The sequence below is a fragment of the Camelus bactrianus genome, chromosome 21, assembly GCF_048773025.1.
Source record: "Camelus bactrianus isolate YW-2024 breed Bactrian camel chromosome 21, ASM4877302v1, whole genome shotgun sequence".
Classification (NCBI taxonomy): domain Eukaryota; kingdom Metazoa; phylum Chordata; class Mammalia; order Artiodactyla; family Camelidae; genus Camelus; species Camelus bactrianus.
The window spans coordinates 30,057,770-30,073,680 of record NC_133559.1 but is presented as its reverse complement, the minus strand read 5'-3'; the positions used below and the strand labels follow the sequence as shown (position 1 = coordinate 30,073,680).

Sequence of the window (15,911 nt, the reverse complement as noted above, 5' to 3'; positions counted from 1 at the left end):
CACTTTGTGAATTGTTTCTTTGCTGTACAGAAGCTTTTTCATTTGATGTAGTTCCACTTTTTAATTTTTGCTTTTGTTGTTTGTGCTTTCGGTGTCATATCTGAAAAAATCACTAAGACAAATGTCAGGGAGCTCTACCCTATGTTCTCTTCTAGGAGTTTTACAGTTTCAGGTCTTATGTTTAAGTCTTTAATCCATTTTGAATTAATTTTTTTTGGTGACTGTTGTAAGTTGAGTCCAGCTGCAGCTTTTACATGTGATTATCCAGTTTTCCCAACACCATTATTTAAGAGACTATCTATTCCCCATTGAGTATGCTTGTCACAAATAATAATTGACTATATGTGTGTGTGTTTATTTCTGGGCTGACCACTCTGTCCCACTGATCTGTGTGTCTGGTTTCATGCCATACTCTTTTGATTACTATAACGTAATAAAGTTCGAAATCAAGAAGTGTGATACGTTTGGTTTTGCTCTTCTTTGTCAAGATTGCTTTGGTTTTTCATGGTCTTTGTGATTTCCATTCGAGTTTTAGGATTGTTCTATTTCCATGAAAAATGCCATTGGAATTTTGATAGGAATGATATTGAATCTACAGATGGCCTTGGTTAATATGGATATGTTAACAGTGTTAATTTTTCTGATCCATGAGCATGGGATATCTTTCCATTCATTGGTGTCTTCTTCAGATTCTTTCATCAAAGTCTTCTACTTTGCAATATACAGATCTTTCACCTCCTTGAATTTATTACTATTTAATTGTTTTAGATGCTATTATATATGATTGTTTTCTTTATTTCTTTTTTGGGTATTTGGTTGCTAATGTATACAAATACAACTGATTTCTGTATGTTAATTTTGTATCCTACAACTTTACTGAATATTTTTTATTAGTGCTAACATTTTTAGTGGAGTTTGAGAAAATCCAGAATATCTGCAAACAGTGACAACTTTACTCCTTTCTTTATGTTTTGCATGCCTTTTGTTTATTATTCTTGACTAATTTATCTGGGTAGGACTTCTAATACTAAATTGAATATGATTGGTGCCACTCTGGGCACCCTTGCCTTGTTTCTGATCTTAGAGCAGAAGCTTTCAGTCTTTCACCCTTGAGCGTGATTTTAGTTGTGGGCTTATTGAATATGGCCCATATCACTTCTATATTCAGTTTATGGAGAGGTTTCTTTTTTTAACCATAAAAGAATATTGTGTTTCATCAAATGCTTTTCCCCCATCTATTATGATGATAATATGATTTGTATCTTTCATTCTATTGATGTTTGTCACATGTAATGATTTGTGTATGTTGAACCATTCTTGCATCCTAGGGATAAATCCCACTTGATCATGGTATATGATCCTTTAAATGTGCTGTTGAATTTGATTCATTAGTATTTTTTTGAGATTTTTGCATCTATATTGGCCTATTATCTTCTTGTGGTGGCCTTATTTGGCTTTGATATCAGAGTAATGCTGGTGGTCTTGTAAAATTAGTTTGGGAGCATTCCTTCCTCTTAATTTTTTGGAAGAGTCTGAGAAGGATTGGCCTTAATTCTCCTTTATATGTTTGGTAGAATCACCAAGAAAACCATCTGGCCCTGGAGCTTTTCTTTGTTAGGAGGTTTTTGATGAATGATTCAAATCCCTTACTCATTACAGATTTGTTCAGATTTTCTGTCTTCATGATTCACTTTGGTTGGTTGTAGTTTCCAGGAAATTATCTATTCATTTCAGGTTATTTAATTGTTCCTGTATAATTGTCCATAGTTATCTCCTATATCTCTTGATATTTGCGTTATCAGTTGTAATGCCACCGCTTTCATTTCTATTTATTTTGAGTATTCTCTGTTTTATTAGTCTAGTTAAAGGTTTGTCAATTTTGTTTATCTTTTCAAAAAACCAACTCTTAAGTTTTATGGATTTTTTTTTCTATTGTTTTTCTGATCTCTGTTTTATTTAATTCTGCTCTGATCTTTGCTATTTCCTTCCCTCTTCTAACTTTGTAGTTTGTGTTAGTTTTTTCAGGTGTGAAGTTACATTGTTTATTTCAGATCTTTCTTTTTTATTAATATAGGCATATACTATTACAAACTTCTCTGTTAATTTTGATAGGTTTAAACTAAAACTAAAAATAGTTTAAATTTTGGAGTGCCTATGAGAGGAGGGGAGCTCAGGGTCTTTCTACACCACCATCACGGCTGACTTTTCCAGACCGTGTTTTTTGGTGCATGAAGTTGTCTTGGTAGGTTTTGTGTTTGTAGGAGTTTCTCCATTTTATATGTGTTATCCAGTTGGTTGTTGTAAAATTGTTCATGGTTCTCTGGAGAATTGATAGTATTGACCCCGCTTTCATTTTTTATTTTAGCAATTTCAGTCTTCTATGTTTTGTTCTTAGTCCATCTAGCTAACAGTTTGTCAATTTTGTTGATCTTTTCAAAGAACCAACTTTTGGTTTCATTGATTATCTCTGTTTTCCTATTCTCTATTTCATTTACCTATACGCTAATCCTTAGCATTTTCTTCCTTCTGCTAGGTTTAAGTTTAGTTTGTTCTTTTTAGTTTCTTAAAGGTGTAAAGTTAGGTTGTTGATTTGAGAAATGCCTTGTTATTTATTGTAAGTCTTTATAGCTACAAACTTCTCTTTTAACACCACTTTTGCTGTATTCCATAAGTTTTGGTATGTTGTATTTTTGTTTTCATTTCTCTCTAAATATTTTCTAATTTCCTTATAATTTGTTTCTTGATTCACTGGTTATTTAAAAGCATATTCTTTAACGCCCACAATTTTGTGAATTTTCCAGTTTTCTTTATGTTACTGATTTCTAACTTCATTCCATTGTGGTAAAAGAAGATATTTTGTATGATACCTAGCTTTTAAAATCTTGGAATTTGATTTGTTGCCTACCTTATATTCTGTCCTGGAGTGTGTCCCTGGTGCACTTGAGAAAAATGTGTATGTTATTGTAGCTGAATGGAGTGTTCTGTGTATATGTATTAGTTCTAATTGGTTTATTGGGTTAAGTTCTCTATTTCTTTACTTGTCTTCAGTCTGGTGGTTCTGTACTTCACTGTGAGAGTGCTGTTGACATCTCCAGCTATTATTGTAGAACCATAGAACCATTTATTTCTCCCTTCAGTTCAGTTTTTGCTTCATATATTTCAGTGGTCTATTATTAAGTGTGTAATTGTTTATAGTTATTACATCTCCTTGCTGTACTGAGCCTTTTGTTAATATCTAATGTCACTTGTTTTCTCTTACAAAGTTTTTTCATTTAAAGTATATTTAGTTTGATGTAAGTATAGCCACTCCTGCTCTCTTTTGATTACTATTTGCAAGGAATATAATTTTCCATCTTTATTTTCAAACTGTTTATGTCTTTAGATCTCAGGTGAGTCTCTTATAGACAGCATGTAGTTGGGTAATGTACTTTTATCTCTACTACCTATCTATGTCTTGATTGGAGAATTTAATCTATTTACCTTTAAAAGTAATTGCTGTCACTGTACTGTTGTTTTCCATATGCCATTCAAGTTTTCTGGTCCTCATTTTCTGCATTCCTGACTCCTTTTGTGTATAATTGATTTTTTGTAGTGAAATATTTAAATTTCTTCTTCATTTTCTTTGTTTATAATCTGTAGGTATTTTTTGTAGTTGCCAAGGGGGGCTATCACACAGTTACAACACTCAAATTTGAATTTATAGTAGCTCAACTTCTATAATGTGCAAAAGCTATGCTCCTTTACAACTCCATCCTCATCTTTTTTGGTTGTACATATCACAGAATTTCATTATTATACATTGCGTGCACCCAGACAAATGATTTAAATTCATTAGTCTCCTGAATTATGTAGAAAACAAGATCTGAAGTTACAAAGTTACAGTAATACTAGCTTTCACATTGTAATTGCTTTTTTCTTTAAACATTCTAATTTCTAAAGTCATGTAGAAAACAGAAAGTCCAGTTATACACCATTGATAAAATATTGCTGGCTCCTGTAATTGTCAATGTATTTACCTTTATTGAGATCCTTATTTCTCTACATGGCTTCAAGTTACTGTCCAATGTCCTTTTATTTCACCTTGCAGACTTCCTCGAGCATTTTTTCAGGGCCAGTCTAGTGGTTAAAGACACACTCAGCTTTGGTTTATCTGGGAATGTCTTGATTTTTCACTTACTTCTGAAAGACAGTTTTGCCTGATATACAATTATGAGTTGAGGTTTTTTTTTTTGTTGTTGTTGTTGTTTTTCCTTTTAACACTTTAAATAAAGGCTTTCTGCCTTCTGGACTCCAGAGTTTCTGATGAGAAAGTTGAAGATAATCTTACTGAGGATCGCTAGTGTGTGTTGATTCACTTCTGTCTTACTCCCCTCATGACTTGCTCTTTGTCTTTCAAAAGTTTGATTATAGTGTTTCTCAGTGTGGGTCTCTTTGATTTTATTACGGGTCTCTTAAAGTTCCTTGAACTTCCTGGATGCTTATACTCAGGAGTTTCTTCAAGTTTAGAAAGTTTTCAGCCACTATTTCTTCAAATATTCTCTCTGCCCTTTTCTCTCTCTTCTCCTTCTGGGATTCCACAATGCATACGTTAGTCTTTTCATTGGTGTCCCATAGGTCTTTTAGGCTCTGTTTGCTTTTCTTGATCTTGTTTTTATGTTCCTCAGCCTCAATAATTTCTACTGTCTTCTATTCAAGCTCACTGATTCTTTCTTCTTCCTATTCAAGTCTGTTTCTGAATCCCTCCAGTGAACTTTTCATCCCATTCATTTTATTTTTCAGATCCATAATTTACTTTTGGTCTCTTTTTAGGTTTCCTTTCTCTATATTGATATTTCCACTTCATTCACACAGTATTTTCTTGACTTTCTCCACATCTTTATTTCTTTGAACATCTTTAAGATAGTTGTTTTAAAGTATTTGTCTAGTAGATCTGTCACCAAGTCATTTTCAGGGATAATTTGTTAACTTTATTTTTTTCCTTTGAATGAGCCATACTTTCCTGTCTCTTTTATGCCTTTCAGTTTTTTGTTGAACACTGGCTATTTGAAACTAATAATGTGGTAACTTGGAGTATTAGATTCTCTCCCTCCCCCATGTTTTTCTTTTTATATTATTGTTCTGTTTATTATTATTATTGCTTGTTTTAGACTATCTTTGAGCTAAGGATCAGCCTGAGGTGTAAACTTTAGTTCTTCTCAGGTCTTCTAATCTTGCAGTTTTTACTGGACTTTTCTAGTTACCCCCATATTTGAAGTTGTTTTTGAATATCTTAAAGTCTGGCTCTTAAAAGGGGAAAAGAAAAACAATGAATAGAGGGGGAAAAAGGGGTACTGGCCCTTTAGATCCATGGAAGTCACTTCATCTGGAGGGGAAGGGGCTTGCAACAGTGAGGTTAGGTGCAAAAAAAATGGCTGCTGTCTTGTTTGACTGCACCTCTGTGATCAGAAGCAGTACTCAGCGATCAGAGCACAGGCCCCTAATATTTGTAGTACAGAGTCCTTTTTCTCACCCTGGCTCCCACAAGGTGTGTGCAAGCTGCTCCAAGAGCATGTGCACAGCTGCCGGCCATGTGGTTGCAGGTGAGTGATGGATAATTGTGCTAGTATATTAAGAGCTGAAATTGACTGAAGTTAAGCACAATTTCCCATCAAAGCCTTCCCAGAATCCCCATCACCAGGACTTGATAAAATCTATTCCTGGGTCCACTTTCAGAATTCTTGTTTAGTGCTTCTGGGATGGAGCCTTAAAATCTGCATGTATTTTTAGCTCTTTTTGATGCATATGTTGCTGAGATTTGCCCAGTCCTTGAGAAGCAGTGTTCTAGAACACTTCATTCTCTCTTTCTCTGTATCTAATGTGCAGTGAAACTCATTTACCAAGTGTGTAATTTAAGTTACATTTTTGAAGTCTGGAAATTCTGTTTGATTCTTTTTGTGATTTATTATTCTCTGCCCTAGATGACAATCTTATATTTTAATTCTTTGGATAATGTTAAAGACATTTATTTTATATACATGTATATTTATTTCATTGTCTGTACCTCTGCTTTTGTTTCAGAGGTCTTTTTGTTTGTTCATTTTTGGGTTTTTTGGATGTTGTCTTCTCACATACCTGGTTATTTTTGTTTAAATACTGAAAATCATTTTTGAAACAAATGTATAGGTAATTTGGATTTCTAACTGATTCTGGAAAGATGCTTATGCAAAAGTAATCCTTAATCTCCTTAATCAAATAGGAGATTGACACGATTAAAAGCTGGATTTCCATCCCTGTGTAAACTGGTCTGTTCTCCATTTACCCTAATCCATTGTGTACAGTATTCTGTGTGTGGTTTACAAGGGCCATTTTCTTTGTGAAGCTTTGAACACATGGTTTTTAAACCTTAGTTCCATTAATGTATCAGTTCCTTGCTTATCTTCTCAGGATTTCTGCTGCCATTCATAGAATTGGTAAGTTCTTTTTTTCTAGGGAAAAAAAGGCAGCAAATTTTAGGCTCCTGGATTATAGCTTAAAATGTCCTTCTTTATTAGTTCTCTGATGCTTTACAACAGACTAAAAGATTTTACATCATTTTTATAGTAGTTCTCAGTGTGTTTATTGTTTAAAATTACCTGCTTAACCATTCCTAGAAGTTGAACTCATGGCTTCCGTGTTCACTTTTGAAAATGGTATCTTTGGATGAATAACTGCATTAAAAATTTGTTATAAACCCAAGTCTTCAGTCTTTTCCTTTTTTCATGGTCTGTGGTTTGGAGTGAAGGCCTGGAAATTATTTGATCAATTCCCCAAGTTGAGTGAAATGCACAGCCAGTGTTTAAAACCCCTAGCATAACCATTCTTTTGCCAAATTATCTTCAATATCACCTTGGTCATACAAATTTCCACACGATTGTAGTTTTTTTCCTTATCTTTTATCCTCTTCTGTTATCCCACCCCTCTCTCTGCTACATTATTACCTCTCTACTCGGTCTTTTCCTCTCTCCCCTATTGTAGGATAAATACTTAAGTTTCTCTGTAGTTGTCACTGTCATTGCTGGAGAGAGTCATTTAAATAAAGTATAAACTTATTTAATGTTGAAGACAAGTAGCTCTGTGAATAGGTGGCCAGAATCCATTCCACTTTGTTCTGCTTTTTTCTGGTCTAATCATGAATTCCTTCCTCTGCCCAAGGAAATAGAGAAATTCCCATGAAAGTGTCCCTGACATAACAGAAGAAAAACTGGGAAATTCACAAATATGTCGACAGTAACAACACAACCAATGGACCCCCCCCAAAAAATCAAGAGAAATTAGAAAATACCTTAAAACAGGTGAAAACAAAAAACATAAACATGCTGTACCCAAACTTATGTGATACAATGAAGTATATACTCAGAGAAATGTATAGTTTTAAATGCCCATGTTAAAAATAAATACCTCAAGTCAATTAATCAGGAAGAATAAACTAAACACAAAATGAGTAGAAGGAAGGAAATAGTCAATATTATAGTGGAGGTAGAGAATAGAAAGAGAAGAGAGAAAATAGATGGACCAAAATCATTTAAAAGGGTAACAAAATTGACAAAACCTTAGCTAGAGTGATCAGAAAGAAAAAAAAAAAGGCCTCAAATTACTAAAATCAAAAATGAAAGTAAGGAAATTACTACAGACCTTAGTTCCAAAGATAGCACAGAATTGTACTCTTAAAAATGGTTAAAATGATGAATTTTATGTTATGTAGTTTTACCTCAGTAGAAAAGCCTGTATTTGTGTGGATTCATGAACTGTCTGTTTCCATTGATCTGTATGTCTTTCCTTTCATCAGTACCATATTATCTTGAGTGTCATAACTGTCACTTTATAGTAAGTCTTAAAATCAGATTTTCTTCTTTTCAAAAATATTTTTGCTATCCTAGTTCTTATCACTTTCTATATAGAGTTTAAAATTAATGTGTCAATATACACAATAGGTAATACTGGGATTTTTATTGAAGTTGGGTTAAATCTATAGATTTTTTTGTTTTATTAAAGAATTGATATTATAACTCTATTGAGTCTTTCAATCCATTAGCATGATCTGTCTTTCCATTTATTTAGACTTTCAGACATCCTTTGTTTTCTTTCGTTAGCTTTTTTTAGTTTTAAGTATACAGCACCTGCATATATTTCTTAGATTTGTATCAAGGTATTTCCTTTTTTAAAAAAAGAAGCTATTGTAAATGGTATTTAAAAAAAGAGTTGGCTTCTTATTTTTCATTAATATTCTATACATTACAATTTAATTTTTGTACATTAACTTTTATTGTACAACTTTGCTAAGTTCACTTACTAATTCCAACTTTTTATAGATTCTGGAGATTTCTACTTTCATGATCATGTCATCATTTCCAATTTCTATGCTTTTTTTCCCCCTTGCTTTATTGTACTGACTAGTCAATGTAGGATGTTGAGTAGGAGTGGTAAAACTTTTATATCCTTGCTTTGTTCTTGATTCTGGGATAAAACATTAAATCTTTTACTACTATGTATGATGTTAGCTGTAGATTTTTTCTGTAGATGCCCTTCATCAGATTAAGGAAGTCCCCTTGTATTCCTAATTGGCTAGAGTTTTTAATGATGGATATATTTTGAAAGTTTCAGGTTTCTTTTCTCCATCAGCTGATATAATCATGTGGTTTTGATTTTTTCTTAGTCCAGGGATCAGCATACTGTGACCCACAGATCGAATCCTGCCCACTGGCTGTTTGTGTAGAGGCAGCAAGCTAAAACACATTTTTTACATTTTTTTAACGGATTGTAAAGAGAAGAATAATATTCTGTAAAAAGTGTATGTCACCCACAAAGCTTAAAATATTTGCTGTTTTGTCCTTTACTGAAAAAAATTGCTGCATCATCCTTTAGTCAGTTAATACAATGGGTTACATCAGTGATGTCTCTTTAACTAGGTTTGCATCACGAGAAACCGCCCCCCACCACTTGTTTGTGATGTAGTATTCCTTTTATAAATTTCTGGATTTAATTTGCTATAATTTTACTAGAAAATTGTATGTCTATTTTCATAAGATACTGATTTGTAATTTTCTTACAAAGTCTTTTAAGGCTAATACTGTCCTCAAAAATGAGTAGGGGATTGTCCCTTTTTTCTATTTTTTATTTAAAAATATTTCCTTAAGAGGCTGTGTTTATTTTGTGTTTATTTTTTGTTCATAGCAAAATTGAGCAGAAAATACAGAAGTTACCCCTTGCTCCCAGACATGTACAACCTCCCCCACTACCAACGCTTGTACCAGAGAGTACATTTGTATGTTATTGGATAATCAATCTAAATCGATACATCATTGGTACACTACACCAAAAGTCCATTAGGGTTCACTCTGTGGGGTTTTACAAATGTATAGTGACATGTATCACTATTATACTACCATATGGACTAGTTACACAGCCCTAAAAATCCTCTGTGCTCCACAGAGTTATTTCTTCCTCTCTCTTTCTGAACCCCTGGAAATCACTGATCTTTTTACTGTCTGCGTAACTGTACCTGATCTAGAATTTCATATATTGGAATCATACAGTATGCAGCCATTTCAGATTGTCTTCTTCCATTTAGTAACAGGCATTTAAGTTTCTTCCATGTCTTTCCATGGCTTGAGAGCTCATTTCCTTTTAGTGCTGAATAATGTTACATTGCCTGGATGTACCACAGTTTACTTATTAATTCACCAAATGAAGGACAAGTTGGTTGCTTCCAAGTTTTTGAAATTGTGAATAAAGCTGCTATAAACTTCCATGTGCAGGTTTTTGTATCCATGTGCAGGTACACAAGTTTTAATTCCTTTGGGTAAATACCGTGGGGTACAATTGCTGGATCGTGTGGTAGGAGCATGTTTAGTTTTGTTAAGAAACTGTCCAGCTGTCTCCCAAAGTGACTGTTCCATGTTTGCTTTCCCACCAGCAAAGGGTGAAAGTTCTTGTTGTTCCACATCCTTGTCAGCATTTGGTGTTCTCAGTGTTACAGATGTCTGGCCATTCTGATAGGTACGTAGTGGTATCTTACTGTTGTTTTAGTTTACAACTTTCTAACGGTATATAATGTTGAGCATTTTTTCATATGCTAATTTCTCATGTTTGTCCTCTTCAGTGAGGTATCTGTTCAGGTCTATTGCCCATTTTTAAATCAGGTTGTTATTTAATTTTAAGAGTTCTTTGTATATTGTGAATAACAGTCCTTTATTGAATAAATCTTTTGCAAATATTTTCTCTCAGTTTGTGGCTTGTTTTCTCATTCTCTTGCCAGTGTCTTTCACAGAGAAGAACTTTGTTGTTGTTGTTGTTGTTGTTGTTGTTGTTGTTGTTGTTGTTGTTGTTGTAATGAGTGCACCTTATCAATTCTTTCTTTCAAGGACTGTGCCTTTGGTGTTATATCTAAAATGTCATCACCATACCGAGCACCATCTAGAATTTTTTCTATGTTACCTCCTAGGAATTTTATAATTTTGCATTTTACATTAAGGTCTATCATCCATTTTAAGTTACTTTTTTTTGAAAGTTATAAGGTCTGTCTCTAGACTCTTAGGTTTTTTAATATGTGGATGTCTGGTTGTTCCACTGCCATTTGTTGAAGAGATTATCTTTTCTCCATTGTTGTACCTTTGTTATTCATCAAGATCAGTTCACTGTAGCTATTTATCAAGTTGAGAGGGAGTTCCCCTCTATTCCTAACTTGCTGAGAGTTTTTCTATCAAGAATGAATGTTGAACTTTGTCAGATTTTTTTCTGTATGCACTGATATAATCATGGGTTTTTTGTCTTCTTTAGCTGCTGATGTAATGGATTGCACTAATGGATATCCAAATGTTAACCAACCTTGCATAAATGGGATTAATCTCACATAGTCTTGGTGTATAATTCTTTTCATATATTGTTGGTTTTGATTTGCTAATATTTTGTTGATGATTGTTGCATTTGTGTTCATGAGAGATAGTGGTCTATAGTTTTCTTGTAAAGACTATCTGGTTTTGGTAATGCTGGCCTCATAGAATGAATTTGGGGGTTTCCCTTATTTCAGTATCTTCTGTGTTTTCATACACATTTTAGAATGTTTTGTTGCAGTTTTGTGAAAAGTGCCATTGGTATTTTGATAGGTGTTGCATTGAGTCTGCAGGTTTCCTTTGATTGTATGGTCATTTCAACAATATTAATTCTTCCAATACATTAACACAGTATACTTTTCCACACAAAAGACCTAAATAGCCAAACAGTCTTGATAAAGAAGAACAAAGCTGGAGGTATCATGCTCCCTGACTTCAAACTATGCTACAAAGCTACACTCATCAAAACAGTATGGTAAAGGCTAACCTTTTCAACAAATGGTGCTGGGTCAATTGAATATCTATATGAAAGAAAGAATGTGACTTGACCCTTAACTTATACCATACGTGAAAACAGACTCCATATGGATTGCATACCTAAATGTGAAGAAAAAACAATTTTACTTCTAGGCTAAAACATGAGAACCACTTCATGATACACACCTGATAGTTGAAATCTAAAAGATGGAAAAAGCAAGTGTTGGCATGAATGTGGAGCAATAGCAAACCTCATACACTCTTGATGGGAGCATAAATTGGTCCAACCACTTTGGAACGTTCTTTGGCGGAGTGTACTTAAGCCAAACCCATGCATACACTATGACCCAGCAATTCTACTCCTAGGTCTATATCTATCACCAATATGCACATATACTTACTGAAAGACATGCACTAGAATATTCATAGCATTAATCATAATAGTCCCAAGCTGGAAACTATAAATATCTGTCAACAGTGGTGTGGGTAAACAAATTGAGACACACTAAACTACTATGCAGCAATGAGAATCAGATACCAATAACTGCATGTGATATGGATGAATCTGACAAAGACAACATGAAGGAAAATAAAATTACAGTTGATCCTTGAACAACACAGGGGTTAACCTGTGTGTAACTTACAGTTGGCCATCTGTATCCATGGTTACTCTGCTTGTGTAGATTCAGTCAGCCACAGACTATGTAGTCCTGTACTATTTACTGTTGAAATATAGCCACATATAAGTGGACCCACAGTCCAAGACAGTGCATTCTAGGGTCAGCTGTGTGTAGTATACCACATAACACACGATCTGATTTCATGCGTGCAAAGTACAAAACAAAGCAACACTAATCTGTGCTCTCAGATGTCAGGACGGTGGCTACCCTGAGAGGTCCAGGCTAGAGGGAAGTTGAGAGGGCTTTGGGGGTCCCAGTATTGTTCTCTTTCTTGATTAGAATGCTGACTTCATGAGTCTGACCAGATTGTGATATTTTGGGGGGCTTTAGACATGCAATACTGCATTTTTCTGTATGTACAGTATTTTGTCAGTAGAATGTTTAAAAATGTTTCCACAGCACAGATGTGTCATAATTTATTCAAACTTTTCTGTGTTTATTGGTCGTTTAATTGGTTTCAGCTTTTTACTTCTACAAATATTGTGAAGTAAAGATCTCCATAAATATTTGATTCATGGTGGTCCCCTTTAAGAATAAATCATTCATATGTTAAGTGGCTGAAGTCTTCATGCTAAAATACATTGTGGTATTTCTTCCCCCCCAAAACGGGAAACTCAGATTTTCTTTTTCACTAGCAATGTTTGTATTTTTCCTCTTACAGTCTCATGAGAATGTCTTGTCTTTTTCATTGTGTTTCATTTCATTTCCTCATTTATAATAGATTCAAGCATTTTGCTTTCATAGATGTTGCAGATACTTTCCCTAATATAGCTGCTCTACATTGAATTTGTTTATAGTAGACTTTCTATAAAACTTATGGTGATTTTAATTACACAGATACTTTCATACCATTCCTTTGAAGAGATGGAGGTAAATTCCTCTTTCAGCATGGACTGGGCTTTAATGACTTCCTTTTAATGAATAGTATGTGATAAAGTGGCAGCCCTATGAAAAGGCTTACATGGAAAGGAGCTGAGGCCTCCAGCCAACAGACGTGTGTAAACTTTCATAGAAGTGGATTTTTCAGCCCCAGTCAAGCCTTCATATGACCACAGCCCTGGCCGATGACTTGACACCAAAGCAAAGCCACCCACCTAAGACACTCCCTAAAGCCTTGCCTTCAGAAGGGTGTGAGATAATAAGTATTTGCTCATTTAAACTGTTAAATTTTGTGATCAATTTCTGTACAACAGATAAGTAATACACAATTTTTAAACTTTTTATTTTGAAACACAGTATATGTGCAAAGAAGTAAATGAAACATAGATATACAATTTAGCAAAGTATTATAACACAAACGTGAATGCAATGGTTATGAAATAGAAAATTGCAGGTCCCCAGAAAGAATATGCATGTTCTTTCAAGTTCAAAACCTCTTACTCCAGTTTGTATGCAATCATATTGTTGAATTTCATGGTAACCATTTATTTGCTTTGCCTTATGGTCATATCTCCTATGTTTATACCTCTGAACAATACAATTTAGTTTTGCTTATTTTTGAGTTGCATATTAATAGGACCTATGGAATCATAGATTTACTTTGTTATACCTTACTTCTTCTGTTCAACCTTCTGTAAGAGTCACCAGTGTTGCCCGTAGCTCTAGCTTGTTTGTCTGCATTACTGTAGAGTATTTCTGTTGTTTGATTCTACCACAGCATATTTTTCCATTTTACCTGTTAAATACTTTCTAATTTGGCATGACTGCTTGCTTTTACAATCCTGTTCATATTGTAATGGTTCACATGTGCAAGAGCTTCTCACTGATATATATCCCTAGGAGTGGTGATATCTTTTTAAGATCTTGATTTCATTTTCCTCTAATCTGTATCCCCAAGTGGGATTGCTGGATCATTTAGTAATTGTATCTTTAATTTTTTTTGAGGAAACTCCATACTGTTTTCCATAGTGGTTGCACCAGTTTATAGTCCCACCAACAGTGCACAAATGTTCCCTTTTCTCCACATTTTCACCAACACTTGCTATTTCTTGTCTTTTTTGTTGTTGTTGTTGTTGTTGTTCTTTGTTTTCATTGAACTCAAAATAGCTAGTAACAAAAACATCTAAAAATATCTCCAACATTTGATTCTTCAGTCATTTTTGTTGATGACATTTGATTATTTAGTTCCTGCTTGTTTCCATCATGGAGTAACACGTCTATCAAAATATATCTCTGAGAGTTTGCAGCAAGCTTTAAACCTGTATATTTAGATCCTAACCCAAAACCATGATTTAGTTGTTAGCTTTAAATCTAAATTTTTTCTTCCACACAGAAGCTTATTAAACTAATAATCATAAATAAGCTAGCTATTAATTAGTTTTTAAGAAAATGCCCAAATACAGCATATACATACAGATTGCATATATCCTTTCATCCTTTACTACTCATATAATATGAATGTAAGGTGTACAGTGGAGTTACATCATAAACACATTTAATTTACATTAATTCAGTATGTCAGGTCAGTGAAAAGGAAATAATGAGGATTAAGGAAAATAACAATAAAGCCATGGCTAGAAGAAGCTGAAACAAGTTTCAAAGGCGCAGTCAAGGAAATCGATACCTACTAAATTAACCCAAACTCTCTGACATACCGCTCTCGCAAGTGGTGAAATTCACAGCCCCAGCTTATTTCTTGTCTTTTTGATAATAGCCATTCTGACAGGTGGAGGTGATATGTCACTGTGGTTTTGATTTGCATTTTCCTGACGATTAGTGATGCCAATTATCTGTTAGTCATTTGTACGTCTTCTTGGGGAAAATATCTACTGAGTTCTTCTGTCCAATTTTGAAATCAGATTGCTTTTATTTTGCTCTTGAATTGTATGAGTTCCTTATTTATTTTATTAATCCCTTATCTGATAGATGGTTTGCAAAGATATCCTTCCATTCCATAGGCTGCCTTTTCATTTTGTTGATTGTATCTTTTGTTGTGCATCATTCTTTTAGTCTATTGTAGTCCCACTTATTATTATTATTTTGCTTTTGGATGGAATTTCACAGTGCTGGCCTCTTGACAGTTGAAATATCTTTTTAAGATCAGTAGTTTAAGGCTTAAAATCCTTTTTATGATTTAAGGGGCCTCGCTTACATTTAAAATGATACCCTAGGATACATTTTAAACTTTCACAGTGGGACGTTTCCAGATCTTGGCAAAGGCCTCAAACAGAGAAAGAGCTTTTCCTAACAGATGAGTGAGCTGGAGAGAGAGCAAAGCTGACACTTATCCCTGTTTTATTCCAGACCAGGATAGGCAGACAGCAGAACAGTGTGGTCCTGCAGATGCTGAAGCCTGACACTCCTTACACCATCACCCTGTCCTCCCTGTGTTGTGATGTGGAAGGAGGTCGGATGACAGGAAGAGGCAAGACCAGTAAGTGAACCTGGACTCCTGTGGCTCTTTTAGTAACCATCATGGGGATGGAATCACATCTTCCACTGGAAAAACTGGGGTGACACAGTTTTGCTAAACTTTTAAAATGCATGTTAATAATGCTTTTTCTTTTTCTTTTTTTTTTTTTTTTTTGTCTCTTTTGGGGGTGGGGGGTAATTATGTTTTATTTATTTTTTAGTGGAGGTACTGGGGATTGAACCCAGGACCTCATGCATACACTAAGCATACACTGTAGCCCTGAGCTATACCCTCCCCCCAAAGATCTAAATTGCTTTTAATATCCTTACTGGAGTTATCTGTCTTTGGTCTTGGAGAAAGGTGTTTATTACCTTCTAGGATAACACAGACAAGTGAACAAACTCTGTTCCGAGGCTCAGAATGCTCTGAGGCCAAGATAACTTGTGGAGGGATGAGACATGTACCTGATGATCACAGACATTTTTTCCTTTATTCACTACTTCAGCAGGTATTTGTGGGGTGCCTACTAAAGGGATTCTGTGTTCTAGGGCTCCC

At 34.5% G+C, this 15,911-nt stretch overlaps 1 pseudogene; it reads left to right on the top strand.

The window, feature by feature from the left end:
* The window catches only part of LOC123618768 (inner nuclear membrane protein Man1-like), a 64,553-nt pseudogene that overhangs the window by 46,654 nt on the left and 1,988 nt on the right, over nt 1-15,911 (top strand).